The sequence below is a fragment of the Syngnathus scovelli genome, chromosome 9 (genome assembly GCF_024217435.2).
Source record: "Syngnathus scovelli strain Florida chromosome 9, RoL_Ssco_1.2, whole genome shotgun sequence".
Classification (NCBI taxonomy): Eukaryota; Metazoa; Chordata; class Actinopteri; order Syngnathiformes; family Syngnathidae; genus Syngnathus; species Syngnathus scovelli.
The window spans coordinates 9499439-9517311 of NC_090855.1; the positions used below are offsets into that span (position 1 = coordinate 9499439).

The 17873-nt window shown below is 39.8% G+C and overlaps 1 protein-coding gene across 2 annotated transcripts in view; it reads left to right on the forward strand.

Moving 5' to 3' along the window:
- Positions 1-17873, forward strand: part of rspo2 (R-spondin 2) — a 51619-nt gene that overhangs the window by 1370 nt on the left and 32376 nt on the right. The window lies entirely within an intron of this gene.

Genomic DNA, 17873 nt, shown 5'->3' on the forward strand with positions numbered 1-17873 from the left:
TAAAATTTGCGCAAATGCGCCGGGCACGTACATTTAAATGTGAAGTGAAACTATACCATTTCTGTTTAAAGTATAAAGCACCAGTAAACGTAATATTAAAGATCCATGTCCCTACATTGAGCATTACAAATGAATCTATCCAAAAAGCTGCTGATGCGCATCGCTCCATAAAGTTACATCTCATAGGACGGGGGAGGTGGGGGGGCGGTGTTCTTATGGTGAGATCTATTTAATGAATGGTTGCGGAATCCCTTTACCCCGACATATGAATTGCACATCTCCACTCAAGCCCCCTAAGCTGGTTTTAATTGATCTCATAACTACTTTGAACAGTTGGTAGGAAACCCGCATAACAATTGCTCAGCGGAGGCGCAGTTGAGAAGGGGATCAGCCTCTTTGTAAACACTGCTCTATACTCTCAATGAACGAGCAGACAGTGGGATTAGGAGAGTTGGCCACAGCCAAGTCCTCTTTAGACCTGTGACATAACTCATCGGATCCATTGGGCGCCCAATGGGTGTTGGCTGGGGCTTTTTTTTTTTTTTTTTTTTTTCTTAAACACTGACTTTTGTACAACTGCCCCCCGCTGTGTGTTAATGTTCTAGACAACTCATTCAAAGTCAGGGGCGGGGGTTGGCTCTTGTAAATTGTATGGCAATCACAGATTTAATCATATGCACTACGTGCCAGGGGGAACCTCCACACTCTGAAAGCTCTCCACTGTCCATCTGCAAATAATCAGTGAAGCACTGCGGGGTACTGGCACACACACGTTTTTTCATCCTTCTGTTTGTGTTCCTCTGTTCTTCTGTCTTGAATGACTCTGTTAGGTAGCGTCTAGGAATTGTGTTTGTATTTTTGTCCTGTTCAAAGAGCCTAAATGTGTTAGATGGCAACACATTATTGCTTCACTTGCGACTTGTTTGTGCAAGGGTCCCGGCAGGAATTTGGGGCCCTATGAATAAAACTTTGGGAACTCTCTGCCTGAAAATACTATGTATCTAGGGCCCCTGTCAGCCATGGGGCATTGGGATCATCATCACTTTCCTCCCGCTTACACGGCCCGCAGAGAAGAGAATGTGTGTGGCTGTGAAGGGCAGGGACGGCTCCATATTTTTTTGGAGCTTGACTAATACAGAGAAAGGCTGAGAAAATAATTCATAAATATATTTTAGAATATCAATTAAAATGCTGGAGAGGCTTGACTTCAGATAAAACGGATTTCTGATAGGACTGTAATCCACCCCCCTTCCCCGAGCCCTGGTGTAGCGTGATTCCCGGTGAAAGAGGTGCGCTGCAGATGAGGTCAAGAGTTTTTAACTTTAAAATTGATTTTATGTACATGAACTGACTCCAGTTTCAAAATCTATCGTGACATTAAAGTAATCTCTCGGGAGTGATTTAGTAGAACATTGGGGCAGGAGAACCATTTGAAAACGTCAACCCAATCATTTGGTATTTGCCTGCTGTCTTTATTTACCACAGCAAAACTAAAAGGTGTGTAAGCGATCATTGTGCAGTCCAAAAATTCCAGAATATTTTTGCAGTCCTCCGTGTTCTCCTGACAGGTTTATACACAGTCTGTCTGGCATGTACCAGGAGCTATCCAAATCGTTCAGCAGTGTTGAGTCCCAGACACGCTTGAAACTCAATTTGGCCACACTGTTCTTGCCGAGCACAACTGTTTTATGTGTAACAATAACATCACTCGCGCCTTTTGGAACACATATTGAAAATATTTCGCCACTGATGTGATGCATGCATGTATCAGTATAACCAAGTAAGGTGTAAGGAGTGTATTCGACTGAGCAATTTTGTGAGAATTTCAAGGAGACTAGCTGTATGTTTTAAATTAAATAGTCAAGACGGTAAATTTGATCTTTTTGATTAAAATTGTTAATTTTTACAACATTGCCATGCTGTATGACGCAACCAAATGTTTGGTTATGGTATATACAATCACAAGAAATCTCTTGAGGTAGACCATAAACATCCATTCAGATCCAATACCACCAAAAAAAAACTATAAAAAGACTTTTACGATCATGTCTATCAGATAACCGCATAGTATCTCTGATGCATTTAGAATGTGTGTATGTATATATATATATATATATATATATATATATATATATATATATATATATATATATATTTGTCACTGAAAAAAAAAATAAAACTGATAAAATAAGGCTGTTTTTGGCCCATATATATATATACATGAAAAATAATATTTTTTTAAAACTGATAAAAGTGGGCTATGTTTCATTTATTTATTTATTTATTTATTTATTTATTTATTGATCCATCCATCCATATTGAGCGTGATAAGGTATTAACATGGACTGCTTGAAACATTACTTCTTTTATTGGATCTCGTTTCTTTTTGTAGTGGTTGTTTTGTGATGTAGATGACATTTTACCTTTATTCTGGCCCTTTGAAAAGTGGTTGTTGACAAGACAACAGTTGTTCTTGTTATTTCTATTTGCTGGCTAATGATGCCACCTGCTGACTACATAAAACCACACATGAGCAGCACTGCCTGGAGCAACATAGATACCCAGATGTTCAAACAGGTAATGAATATGGACTAGCAGCCAGAGAGGTGAAAAGTTACCATGTGATACTGTTAACCCCTTCAAATCTGCAGGCCGGAATTTGAACACCCGAACGTCTGCAGCTAATTTGCAATAATTTTATGGTCAATTCACTGTGATGTGTTACTGAACTGCATCTCCAGATGTTTCAAAGGATGAAAGTGTTTCAGTGAAACAACTGTGGCCTAGCAGGGTGTAGGGAGCGAAGTCAGAAATGCATATCATGTTGTACCACTGATGACAGTCGACACAAGGTTTGCGGGATGCGTTTTGATGCCAAAATCCACAGAAAATAGCAATGTCGTGAAGTTGATTATGCCCTTATTTCACCAAAGAATAATAACTGCAGACATTAGACAAGCATTTGAGTTGGAAACAGTTCCAACTTGATATACTTGAGTGTTTTACCCCACTATGTTTCATTTATGACCATATGAGCACTGATAAGAAGAGTTTGTAGACATACTGTACACAAGTCAAATGTAAAACGTCAGATGGTTCCTCTCCATCCCGGCCCTGAAAGCCAGGCCTGTGTGTTCTGAAAGCTTACACAAAATCCCAGTTTGTGGTTGCCAGTGTTAACGTTGGAACCCAGCACTTTTGTGCAATATAATATGTTGATGAGAGAGGGACTGCTCCAATTGGCTGCTTTCTAACCCACATTGCCACTGTAGCCTCTGGAAAAAGGGAAGTCAGCCCTTCAGATGGCATGTCTGTTGACACTGCTCTCTCACATGATGCTCGTCTAATCCAGGTGATGTGAGCTCTGCATCCCGACCTTTCTCTTTCCATAAAACTGTCAAGGTTTGTTGACTTTATTCTTGTGTGGCACCAGCTAACTGACACATTGATGGCTTTGCAGAAAGGCCGAAAAATGATCTAAGGTTTTGATGGGTGAGGAAAAGCAGCAGCCCTCCCTCACTCCCATCATCCTTGCTAGTGAGAAAAGGGTGGGGGGAGTTTTAAGGGATGAGGAAGGCATATTTAAGCAGATCAGGTGGAACCAGCTGAATGTGAACAGCATCACCTGAGAGGGATTACAACGAGCCAAGTCTTGACCTGAGCCCAAGCTCCAGAAACATGACGCTTGTCTTTTTTTTTTCTCAGGCCCTTCCATTAATCCAAATGTTTTTGTGTGTGCACACATGTGCGTTCAAGACAAGGAAGAAGTTGCGGAGCAGCTGACAAATATAAGGTTATCTTGCAGGTGCATCTTCTTGGTGCTCGAATCAGTGTATCAAGCCCAGGACAATAGACGTACACTCTTTCTGACAAGCACCCTATTCACCTCCCCCCGACACCTCAGTCATTAGGCAATGATGACTATGGCCTATCTTGTGGATTATCACAGTCGACAGGACGCACAATGAATTACTTTTTTGCTGTATCGATAAATCACATTAGTCTGACCTTGCCTCCGAACTCTGTCAAAAGACTAGCTCCTTGTTTGACCTACTAACCCGCACCTCCTGCTGGAGTCACAGCACAGCAGATGAAACTGGTGAAAGGGTCCTCAGTGTGACCATGCCATACTATCGCTGCTGAAAGTACTGGCAGAGGCCAAAAGTATGCAGTGGCATGAACTCTCTATTAGGGGAAAGTGACAGATTCTTTGAGGACTTTAATTTTTGTTGTTGGCAGTCATAGTTATCCATTGTGCCATTTTTTCCAGGAATATAATTATGTCTAATCAAATTAAATGGACAAAATACAGGAGGTCATTTTTAAACAACTCCGCTAACTCCGGAGGGAGAAGATGCGGCGCATCCTTTTCTACGTCGCTTACGTCAGACTCATCGTCAGTTGCAGTTCCAATTATTCCACAGGCCTAGAGCGCTCTCTTGTGGTTTAGTGTGAAAATAACGTGTGAAATGGTATAATAATGTGTTAATAATTTCACACATAAGTCGCTCCTGAGTATAAGTCGCATCCCCTATGAAAAAAACTATGAAAAAAACTGCGACTTATAGTCCAGAAAATACGCTGTGTGTGTGTGTGTGTGTGTGTGTGTGTGTGTGTGTGTGTGTGTGTGTGTGTGTGTGTGTGTGAGTGTGTGTATGTCTATATACACAAAGAAAGAGAAAGAGAGAGAAACACCATTACTTATGATGCAGTGCAATTCAATCCAAAAATCACCAAAATGAACAATTGTTCAATTAATGTTTTCTTTCTGACTACATCAATCAAACTAGGCAAATATTAGTATTTGGTGTTGTCATTTATATACTACTTGTTTTGGATTTCATTAGATTGTTCGGGTGTACTGTTATGTCCAGCGAGTTTATCTGAAAATAGTATGTGGTAGTTGTCTTTCTTTTCTTTTTTGGAAATGGTGTAGGAGGTACACAATAGAATCGTTTCTTCCACTCTCAATCTTTATCATGACAGTAACCCATATGCTGGCTCAGCTGGGTGCCAAACAGATGTTTTTGTTTTAAGTGACATTTTACCACAGTGTAAAACAAGATTTTTAGGAAATCTGAAATCAACTGTATGTATTATGCAAAAAGCTTATGGAGCCCACATATTAATGTGTCTACTGGAAACTCTGTAACTGCAGACAAGAAGTTTAGTGTCCCTGTTGGATTCAAGGAAGATATGCTTAAAACGTACATACTATATACTTGCTCCCTCAAGCACATGCTCCCTTGAGGCAATTACACCTCAATATGTTTCCTCATAAAGCTATCAAGTATGACCAGCCAGTCCCAATGTCTCAAGTTTATGGGGCAGTAAAATTTCTAATGCGTGGATCATTACTAACACATAAAACAACAACACAAAAGACGTATTTTTGAAAAAATGACTCATACAAGTGTTTCACAGGTAGGAGAGCTGCCCAAAGCCCTCAGGCGTGGAGTGAAAGGCACTTCCAGACTACTTTCCTCTCACATTACTAATACATAACTCGAAAAGAATTCAGGGACGAGCTGGGTAAAGGTAATGGGGCGGATACAACAAGCGACCATTGTGTTTCCCCCAATTAATCTGATCATGGGAATTGTATAAATAGTCCAATTTCCACCATTTTGCTGTTTACTAAATACACACTGGGACCATACTAAGAACATAAATACATTAGTTTTCCCGCCAAGACAACTTTGTATCATGATAGCAACTTTGTTTGACTGGAAACAATAAGATGCAGCTGGAGATTTTTTTTGCCAATTATGAGTTTACTAATAGTTGCCTGAGAACTCCAGGAAGGAACATATATGGGCAAAATCGCAAACTAGTGGGAGTGTGAGATGAGGGGGAGGACTGCGGTTACTGTACATTTTAGCGTGGATGGTTATTTGTTCATATATATGTGCCCTGCAACCGACTGAAGTCAGCAGGGATACGCACTAGTTAGACATGACTCCGTGTAGAAACTTGAAATTGATGGACGTAACACCCATCAGGTAGTTCGTGAAGATTCTCTTCTATAGCATTTCCATACTTGCCTTTGAAGAAGGAATCTACTGAAGGGCATCAGCCATTGTTGACGCTCTGTTCCACTAGTTGATACCAAATGATTAAATGTGCTTACTATACATTCACACATGCGGCAAAGACTCTCCTTGACGTCTTCTATGAATCAGGACAACTTCGCTCCTCCCTGACATACAAAGATACAAGTGTATTTGCCAAACGCATCAATTCAACCTACTTCTTTGACACGATTCCAACTTTGGCACCCTCTTGTGGGATCTTATAGGATTATTGAAAGTAAAATAAAAAAGCGATGAGTTTTAAGCAAATGCTGAGGATAGGTTCCTCAGGAAAATGAAAACTTCAACACAGTAGGTGAATTTGTGAGTGGCAAATAGTTAAAAGCCGGCGGTTCACTGTATTAAATCATCATGTCACCGTCAGCATTTGTAACTTGGATCTTTAGTGTCTAATGTTTCTAGAAAATGCAGTGCAGGCTATCTGCTGTTGTTTTCCCTATCACTGTATTGTGTTCTTCTGTGCGCATGCAGATAACTACCCGTTTCTCATCGATCTGCAAGGCATGGTAATTCTAAACTATATGAGGCCCCCCGAGACATTGCACCAACATGTACAGAAACACACACACACACGCTCACATTTCGGCCCTATGTTTCAGCTGAGTGGCTTCTACCCTAAAAACAGTGAGGAATAGGACCCCGGTTACCAAACCCGTGTGCCCACCTCCCCTAACTCTTGACAGATGGACATGACTCCATCTCTCTGCCTTTATGGGACCTCTAATTATGCTGACACACCACATCAAAATACAGCTCAGCATGCAATGCTTTTGTTATTGAGAGGAAGTAAGTTGGTCAGATGCAACAAAGCATCTCTGCAGAGCTTGCTTGTAATTTTGGGAAGCAATATGCCTATTAAGAAAGGTAAAGGCACTGTAACGCCCGCTACTGCCCACTCATTGAGGCCTCGTGTGGAGCTGTGGCAAATCTCTGGAATTAAGTGATACAATAAATTTCTATCTGTGTGGCTTGCGTGCAGTGTGTGCCTTAATGAAGCTGTATCATGCAAAAGTTTGACGTTTTTAGCAATGGTAAAATGAATTGAATTGAATGCACCTCATGTCTGCTGACAAATGTGTGAGTACATTATTTATGGAAAACTGAAATTAGCACAATACAGCCCCTTTAACAAATCAGTATTCGGTAAATGTAAAAAAGAAAAAAAAAAAAAAAAAGGACTGCTGAGTCCATATGATGAATATGAATAAATTTGAGGTTAACGTTAATGGCACTTTTTTTATAACTAGCTTGAAGATTTTTTTGTTTTTTTTCTGTAGCGTTTAACCCAACAAAAACTGTCATGATTCCTAATCCCTGCTGAGGATAGGTTCCTGAGGAAAATAAAAACTTCAACACAGTAGGTGAATTTGTGAGTGGCAAACAGTTAAAATCCGAAGGTTCATGTCACCATCTGGGGGTCAGCATTTGTAAGGGTTACTGTCATTAAGTTGTGTTTTAATTTACTGTTTTGACTCTTGTATCATTATTTTATGTTAAAGCTATACGAAAAGCGCTTTGTTACAGTTACAGCTGCTGTGAAATGCACTCCATAAATAAAGTTGTAGTTTATTGTATTTTATATGAAAGCTCGTTTGTGGAATTAATGTTGGACGAGTTGGCACAGGAGCAATTAATGAAATAAGGGGAGAGGCTTATACATCTATTGAACCTCTGTTCTCAAAGCTCTTGTGCCTTGTATTGTGAGGAGGCCTCATGGCTGTCTGCGGAGTGCAGAAGCACCCGGCATGTTTCTAATCAGGTCTAGGGCTGGGAGTCATTACTGGGCCTTGATGCTGAGCTCATTGTCTCTCAGAGAGTAAGTGGGGGTGGGCGGGTAACAGAAAGGGGAAACGTAGCGTGCTTGTCAGATGTAAAGAGGTCTTGGAGGGTCATTTGCTGCAGCTTTAAGTGGTCAGAATAAAAGGCACATTGGAAAGGCAAGTTATTATTTACAAAGGCCGTATCAGTGAGAGAGTCAGTTGATGAGACATACATCAATCTGTTCAATGCAAAGACCAGTATGGAAGTCAACCCCTATCAACCAGACCTATACCACCACATCTTTTTATGTAGCATGCTCCAGAGTCATGAGTCTAGATTTTTTTTCCCCGCAAATTCTTCATTTTTTTTTGTCTTCAGCAAGTTATTTTTATTGACTTCTGATTTTAAAAATAATTAGCAATCAAGTTGCTTTGTACGTGCAGTGAAAGTGAGTGAAGTGTATTCTGCGCGAACAGATTGCCTGTGAATGATTTGTTTTTACAACTCTCCTTTGAAATTGGCTGTCATTGTAGTGAATATTTTTTATGGAGCATACTATTGTCCTTTTACCCCTACCAGATTTCCTCATAACCCCAGCTATGAGTTCAGCTTCACCTTGTAAGCCAAAACCAGCTGACTAATTGTGTAACAGTACTTTATATCATTAGGAGATCAAATGAATGACATGTCATGAGAGTTGTCCCTTGAACTGGCAAGATTCTCACTTAACTTGGGTCCATTGTTTTAGATGTCTGTTTAAAAAAAAAGTGCCAATGAACTCACTGTCAGCTGGAAACCAAACATCAAGCAAAGATCACAACCATCTGGTCAACATAAAATGGTTGAGTGGAGTTGGGTGAAAAGATTTTTAGGTAGCCAGAAACTCGACTCAAACAAAGTTATTTTAAGGTATAAAATATTAGATACATCTGTATGTCAGGAGCAGTTTATTTAGCGCTCAAAAATCAACTCTCACAAATTGTAGTAGTATTGTAATAGTTTTAAGAGCACAAGTGAATGAAGCAACAGCTGCATGGCAAACGAAAGCACACAACTGAGGAAAAAGGATAACATTAGCGCCAAAGTGATACGTAATATCCGCCTGTGTTTTCATCACCTAACCTCTGTTTTGTGTTTGGCAATTACTTTATATTAAAACAGCTTCAGTATCTAACATGAGCTAATCCCTCCAAATGACATCCAAACATTGAAAAGAAAATACCAAGCTCTGAAGTAGTTCTCCAGCACACTGCCTCAACACCCAAGGATGGCGATAAAAATTTGCTGCTTAAAAATCGGAATAATTTCATCTCCCTGTAGTGTGTAATTGTGCCGGTAAATGTTTTTGTGCATCAAATTCGTGTGTCATTACTAGGATTGAAAATTGTCTTCACTTTTAATAATATCTTTTTTAAAATATTTGACCAGTTTTTACTCGTCTGATTTGAAAACGAGTTATTTGTCAGTTTGTGCTTTTACTGTATATAATATGAGGTGCTCATACATTTATTTGGGTTGACAGTCATAATGGCCCTCCGAAAGATACTAAGACTACAATGCGGCCCGCGAAAAAAATGAGTTTGACACCCCTGCTATAGACAGTTATTGAACTGTAAAGAAGTCAACATTTCAGAAACTTCACTACTGCCCACCACTGACTTCTTATTATTTTATTTGGATTGTGGCCTAACCCTAACCCTAACCCTAACCCAAGCAGCACTCCACTTCGGTAAACAGCTGTTATGAGCAGGAGTTACATGGTTTGGCTATCTTCACAGAGGGGTCGAGTAGTTTACATGTTTACTGGCGAATTACTTTCTAATGACATACTGCTTTGTTGTGGTGGTGGACAGGAGAGAAGTGCAGCTGACAATATGGGGCTGGTTAGCTTTTGCGTGCGTGCATCCATATGCATGAGTAGCGAGGACTGTCTTCTCTTACGCGTGATGATGTGAGAATAATCAACTGTGGTCTGAAGGCATAAGAGGGGCACAGTTTGTATCCGATTCTGTTAGAGCTTTGTAAAAAAGAAATGCACTGAGTCACTTCATGCAAGACAGACATCAAGGGTTCTATTTTCATAGACAGTGCAGCTGCACTGGAACATAAAAACTAGCGCATCTTAATCGTCAGTTTGATAATTTGGTTCATCTCGCTTCACCATGCTCAGCGTTCTGCAGTGCATTTCCTTATACATTAGCTCGAAACGTGATATTTCGGAGACAGACATTTGTCTAAATCATACACCTGCCGGAACCCTGTCCAAGATTGGTGGCATATAAATCTAACGTGATTTTGGGGAATTTTATCGGGGTGTATGCTTGTGTGGTGGATGTGTGGCAGGGGTTAAGCTCAGCGGATGTTAATATTGTCAACGGTGGACATGTGAAGCCCTTGAGAATATATAAATAAATTTAACTGGACTTGTCATCGTATTTCATTTATAGATATGATAACAGTGCATTAAATAATCTAAATCATTGTCGAAATCAATTCAATGAATGTATCATCATCACTGACATTTTTAAGACAGTAAGGGCAGTATGGAAGCTTTAGTAGTAAGGGGCGGTCACGATCGATTGGAATGGAAGGTAATCTTCAACTTTTCGACAGGGCTAACGCATCAAGGTGCCAACATGAGCCGTAAAACATTATTTGCCAAAGCCTGTCTTTGCTTTTCGTGCTAGTGATGGTTCAGGAGACGGACAGAAATTACTGTCATTGGCGTCAGTGTTGCAAAGGTTCCGCCAGTTGTCAGCCAGTAAAACGGGAGTCCCTCAGCGACGGACGGACAGACCTCAATATCTTCATAGTTAAACAACGCTGTGCATTGTGCTGGAACATATTGCTGAAAAATAGAACAAGTTCCAGTCAGTATGTATTGCTTGAATTTCCCACTATTTGAAATGACACTCTCACAAAAACATACTGTGTCTGCACGCACCTTATGAAGCTTGAATTCAAATATTTATTGTGGCAGCTCTTTACATATATTCACCCAAAATCACGGTATTTTTCCTCAGCGAGAATTAGTTTTGCACATCAGTGTTTTCATTTTACTTGATGTGATCCATTTCGACTTTTTGGGAACCTCCTGCCTCATGGCATTCATCCTAAGAGTCGATTCACACATGGCACATATGAGAAAAAAAAAGAAAAAAAAATCTGTCCTAAGGGCTGTGCTAAGAACATAACCACAATTCGTTTGCTGGTACAATGACCAGATAGTGCCAGCCATTAGGGAGCAGTTTTGTTGTAATTAAATGACAGTAATGTCAGACGACAGCTCCAGGCACCTGTTTGATGTCTGGATACAATTTATCTGTTTATCATAATTGTTAAGGGAGGTGTGCATGTGTGGTTTAAGACATCTGTTTGCATTGCGAATTACTATGACTAGTCTTAAATTAAGTACTTAGAAGTGATAGTACAGGAGGTCCCCAAGTTATGAACACAATGGGTTCAGAGAGGCTGTAAATAAATTGCTCGTCAGTCGAGACACATGAAAGTTCAATATTTAATGGCCAATTGTGGTCATTAAAAAAGACTGGTGTGAGATGCAGAATAAAGGAAAAGGCAGGAAGTGTGTCAGAAGATACTTGACAACTTTTCACTTGCCCAAAACAGGAAATCAACTGTAAGTATGCCTTACTCTACTCAACCATTAGTTGGGGGAATTATGTCCACTCGCACCACAGTTCGTAGTATATACTGTACTGTAACTTACCTTTAGAGCAAAATCAATGTGCATATATTGACAGAGGAGGATAGACTGGTGCAGAATATTTCTTATTTTCTGTGTATTTCTCTCAGAGCGCCTTGAGTCAGGTAAGGCTGTTGAGGTGTCATTGTTGGGGAGGTAGGTGCTGAGAAAGTCATTGCAGAAGATTCGGTGGCCTGAGTTGTCTTATTTCTCCTTCTTATTTATGGTGTTTAAAGACAGCTGGCAACCTGATGGAGTGATCTTCTCATTTTGTAGTGTTGGAAATGCATGTTGGAGTGTTGCTGCTTGGGTTAGGGTTAGGGTTAGGGTTAGGCAAGGCAGACATTGAGCTGCATAACCATCCATCCATTTTTTATATTGCGTGCTGGAGCCTATCCCAGCAGTCATCGGGCAGGGGGGGGCACCCTGAACCAGTTTCCAGCCGATCGCAGGGCACACAGAGACGAACAACCAGCCGCACTCGCACTCACACCCAGGGACAATTTGGAGTGCTCAATCGGCCTACCGAGCATGTTTTGGGGATATGGGAGGAAACCGGAGTGCCCGGAGAAAACCCACGCGGGCACGGGGAGAACATGCAAACTCCACACAGGAAGGGTCGGTGGTGGAATCAAACCGGCACCCTCCTAACTGTGAGGCTGACGTGCTAACCAGTGCACCACCGAGCCGTACTGCATAACCACGTAGAAGGAATAGTGTTTGGATACCCTCTGTCGCACTGGCCACTCCAATGAAAAGGTTCAGGCTACGCCCCTGACCTTAGAGAGGATAACCATATATTATCTATTATAGTCATTAGCACCATCTCTGCTTTTACGTAAGATTACTAAGGCTCTAATGTTAAGTTTTTTCTTGTTTTTTTTGTTTTGTTTTGGTAGCAGGCACCGTGTGTGAAACTGAGACCAGACTTTCCCCATCTGTCCCCTGTGGTGCGCTCCACTTTTGACCCTTGGTGATCGCCTCAGATCTCCCTCCTGGCCTTGTTTGGGAGAGTTGGGGTGTTAGGTTGTATCTTGTTAAAAGGTTAATGAGGTAGTGGCTTGTAGAAGCCATCATGTTAGGCCATGCTGCCATCTGTGTTTTAGTAAAGGATGGCTGTTGCTAACCAGAATGTGTTGTGAAGGCATTGTGTGTTTAGTGTTGTTTTGGTTTTTATGAAGCGTTCAACACTTTGCACTTGCATTATTTTTTCATCAAAAACTGAATTTGCCAAATTTATTTCAACTCAACTCACCCAAGGACCCAAGTGCTGTACAAGGATTGAGAAAATGATTTCTTCTTCAATGGATTTGGCTCCTTCTGCTGGCACTGTCCATCAGTGCAAAACAATAAAACACTTTCAAGATACTTATATGGATTTTGTTTTAGTCACTGTGTGATTTTGTGAGTCACCTGGTCCGAAGACATATATCTCTCTCATCTGGAGCTTGCACTTTTTGGCATGTAGGAAAGATCAACATCCAACATATTTTGGATTTCAGATGTGATAGTTGGAAGTGGGGCTAGGTTTCGTCAATCTAATAACAAATGGTACACATCGTGCGATCAGGACTTTGGGTGAGAAAGACAGCAAGGCTACATAAAGTGCAAATATTCCAAGCATCCCCATCAGTTTAAGATCCTCTCCTGAGATGTTTTTATTGTTGTCCAACATCGAAGCAAATCCTCTTAAAAGACATGTTTAGCTGTGTAAATGAGTGACTAAGAGCATGTCGAGCTACAGGTGTGAAAATTAGGTGTGAGTTTTATGTGTTGTGAATTACCACCATGTGGCCTAAACAGAGCCACTCCACCCACCTATTTCTTCTCTCTCCTGTGAAGGGAAACACATTTCTCTCTCAGCTTGAACAGATTGGAGTGTACTGGATGTAATTAAATATTTAACTTCCTCTACTTCCTTTTGCATCCATTTTTTTATTTTTTAACCAGAGCCATTCATTAGTTACCGATATTGTGGTCTGGACAGGACGAGAAATTAGTTTGTGAAAGCCATGACAGATAACTCTATTGTGTTTCCTTTGGTTTTCTCAATGGCTTTCAAGGATTGCATGCTTGTAAAAATTCAATATGTTAGAAAATGTTTGTGATAGTACAGATAGACTGGACATAATTTCTCAAGCCTGGTCAGTACAAACTAAATATAATATAGGCCAGGAAACATCTTTTGGAAGTATGACAACGAGGCATTGGCAAAATAGGCCATGGGGACAAATGATCTTTTTTGCTGGTACAAATCTTTCTGAAATGCCAGAAACAAACATTATCATGCCACATCATCTGCTTGTTTCAGCAATTGAATTTTGGAGCTTCTGAATTATTTAAGAGCTTGTCACTCACAAGAAGGAGGTATGAAACAACATTTGGGTCAGTGTGGCAAATGATATTGCTCTTTCCCAGAGCAGTTTTTCGGGTTTGGTATGCAGTGTTGCATAGGGTGGGCAGATGCTGTATGATCGATTGCCACGCATTTTAGTGTTAAATCAAATAAAACATCTGTTGTTCGATTGCTGGCTTCAGAAAAATTCTCTGAGTGATAGATTTCTTTTCTAATACTCAGAAACAAGTTTGTTTGCCTTTTCCACTAACACATCAAACAGATTACGTTAAAACTTATAATTTTAGCAAATTTTTGACGTGACAACCAGTATAACGACTTTGCCCAAAGCGCAAAACCATCTTTTGATTGCAGTCTGCACCACTTTTACACTCATTGCTAACAGTGTGAGCAATTGGTTACTGTGTAAAAATACATTTTAACAACCCCTTTGTAGGATATTGGGATATTACTAAACCAGGCCCTTAATCTTTGCTGTGCTAGATAAATGAAGTCCCACATTAAATTTAATTTCCTGACAAATCTGTAAACTGCGTTTTGCAAACACCTACTGCACAGCTGAACTAATAATTTCCAAATGTAGTTTTCATGAGCTTTGGACTTGCCTAAAGGTGTTTTGGACACATTTCCACATTGAGTCATAATATAAAATTTCATACAGTAATAACTTAGGTTTGAAATGTATCATCTTTATTGACGAAAATGTGTTTTTTGTATTGACTGGATAGCTGATTTAGAGGTCTTTTGGGGTTTCGACTGGGGCAAATCACAGTAACATCTGTTTTCTTTTCTATAAGAAAGATTGAATAAAGATGTATGGGCAAGAGAAAGGAAGAGTTGGCAAGAAGTAAACCACATGTTTGCTTCTACCCAGAGAGAGACAGTCTGCCATCGTAAGTCATTAGATAACTCCTACTGAGCTTCAATTCTTCAGTGTCATAAAATGCTCCTACACCTGCTTTGTCCAAACACAATATATGTAGTGGACATCACTATTGCATGGATGAAAAGCACATGCCGACTGATGGCATGTGCTTCTTGACAGGAAGCTGTCGTAAAACAAAAGATGAATGAAAAAGAAGACATTTTGGGACTAATGGCATTCACAGGTTGTTTGTCTTTAAACTAAAGTTACAAATTGCACTATAGTTGCCTGTGATAAAAAAACAAATGACCAAAAGAGACCCTCCATTGAGACATTTCGGAAATACACGTTGCTTAATGAGAAGATTTGCCTCCTGAGTTTACTGTTATCAGAGCAATATTTCAAATATTTTCATGTGATTCAATTTTGTAGACACTAGTTTCTTTTCTTTTCACATGTATGAATGGTATTGGTCAAGACTAACTGCATAATATATATTCGATTAAGAATATATGATTAGGTCAGCAAGGTCATGTTTTGTAATTTTCCCCTCACACCAGCAGGCCTATATGTGGTTTGACTCCAGACATTGAGTTATAAATTATAAGGCATCATTGCACTAAAATAATGCCAATAAACTAACCTCAGGTCTTCACTTTGAATTGACCAAAGTATGCGAATGGGCAGATGTGGATAAATGTCTACAAAGTGCAGAACATATTTTCAGTGACAACGATTCAGAAATGCAAAGTATGTCTGACAGCTGTAATCTGAGGCAAGATATACCGGTGAACATTACGAAACACTGTTTTTTTTTTTTTGTGGAATCTACAGTTTAGCTCTCATGCAAGGAGCACTTATGTCAACTGAGTGAACCACTATACTCCCATAGGTCTTGTACAGCCGCCCAAATCTTTACACCTGCGTGTGTTTGGTAACAACTTGATGAATAAAACCGACCAACTTCCCTTGAGCTTCTGTTATAATACGCTCTATAAATTGTAATTCAGCCCACGTCTTGCAGTTGTGTGCCTGTGCCGGCTGCTCTTTCTCAAACCTCGCCCACTGAATAACAAGACTCTGTTGGCCTGGGTAATATTTCTCACACCAAACGTGTTTTCTCAGTTTATTCCTGCTAAATTACTATGAGCAGCAAGGCAATCTGAAATTATAAACACGTGCTTACAATATGAACAGTTAAAAGTAAACAGGGAGAAAAGCCTTAGAGAACCTGACTGTTTCCAGCTGGAAAAGGGTTCAACATATTTTCTGCTAAATTGGAAGAGAAATTTGCCTTCATCACACATGCTTCCTACAACTGTTTTTCACCGCCATTGTTTTAAGAAAAGTGTGGCTGCTGTCAATTAAATTATTTTTCTCCATCTTTTCACAGGTTTGCATGTTGTTAATGATTTGTTTTGGTTTGCTTTGTTTTGGTTTGGTCCATCTCCAGTGGCTGGCAGTGGTGCCAGTGAACTTTTTATGGTTAACAAAGGGAGTTGGACAAACATTAATTGACTCCTACTAATTGTTTATAGTTTGATTGTGGATGTAATGCTTTTCACAAACAGCATACATTTTTAAATTGCTACTGCTGTTACCCAAAACCTGAAGTGTGGTCATTCCACCTGATGCTTAAGAGAATGTTTGAGTTTTGTTTTGTTTGATTCAAGCAAAAAGCTAGCATAAAAGAATTGTCCATATGTGTGAATGGTTGGTTCTCCGTATGTGCCCTGCAATTGGCTGGCGACAAGTTCAGGGTGCTTGTCGGCCAAGAACAGATGGGATAGGCTCTAGCACGCCCATGCATGACACTAGCAAGGAGAATGAATGAATGATTGGTGGAAAAAAAGCAAATATTTTATAGCTCTGTGAAATTTTTAAAGCACAAGACAAAACTACTTACAGATTTCACTTGAGAACATAGAGAACATATGGAAACCCTGCAAAAACGATTATGTATGTACTAAGTCTTTTTTATTGAAAATGTGATCCTGCTTCGTCATATTTTTAAACCGTCATATTTTAAAACTTGACTTCCAAGATATGGAGACAATATCTTGAATACATGATTTACATTTTTTTTAATCTTAATGATTTAAAGCTGCACTATTCTACATTTAGAGGCACTCTGTAGTCTTGATGGCAATAAATTCAAGGAAGAAATGGAAGAAAGAAAATAATTAATGCTCAATACCATGGTCTCAGGTTGAGGCAAGTTGGAATGCGTCCATCATAAAGCTAGCCATATATTGAGAAATGTGTCTGAAACAGACAAAACTGTCTGATCGCAATTAAATAAATGAATTGACAACCGACTGTCACACACCTACTGCCGAGCCCAAACTCACTGCAGTAACTCACTTTTCATTACATTGTTTGAGTAGCCCTTGGCAGTACAGTTATCGAAACACCTCTTCCATTCTTTCAACCAATTAGTTTAATCAATAAACAGTGGGTGCCGCAAAGCCCGCTTGCGATTTGACATGTGCAATCACAGCCAAACTAGTTGCACACTGTTGGCAATTGATGGAAACTATTCACAGAATCACGCACACTGCACAATGCAACTAAAGAGTTAAGTTGCTTTTGATTGCTCAGCGTGTGAGTGGCTCAAGTGAGTCCATGGATAAAAGTAGGTAAGCGGAAAGATCAAATTCATATAGAATTTTGGCAGTCCTTAGTTGAATCCTGCTTCCTAGTATGGTAAGGATTTTGGGTTCAGCACGTTTTCACTGCATACGTAATTGCCCTTTAGTGGCATTCGGAGCAAACTTGGAACCCATCTATTGCTCATAGAGGGCAGCGGTTCAAACATGCCATTATGATTCATTTGTGGGCCCAACAATGATGCATGAATGAAATACCAGATTTTCTAACTAACGACTTAAGCCTAACCTCAATAAATAAATGGAACGTTTTTATAAATCTCAAAAATAACAATTTTAAAGCTGACTGAAATTTGTGTTAGTAGTTGACCATAATGTAAATATACCTGTCATAAAATTGAGGGGGAAAATATATGAGGGCTCGAGGTTTTACCACTTACAACGGGAATGTCTGTCTGTGTTGACATACAGTCATTATCCTGCACAC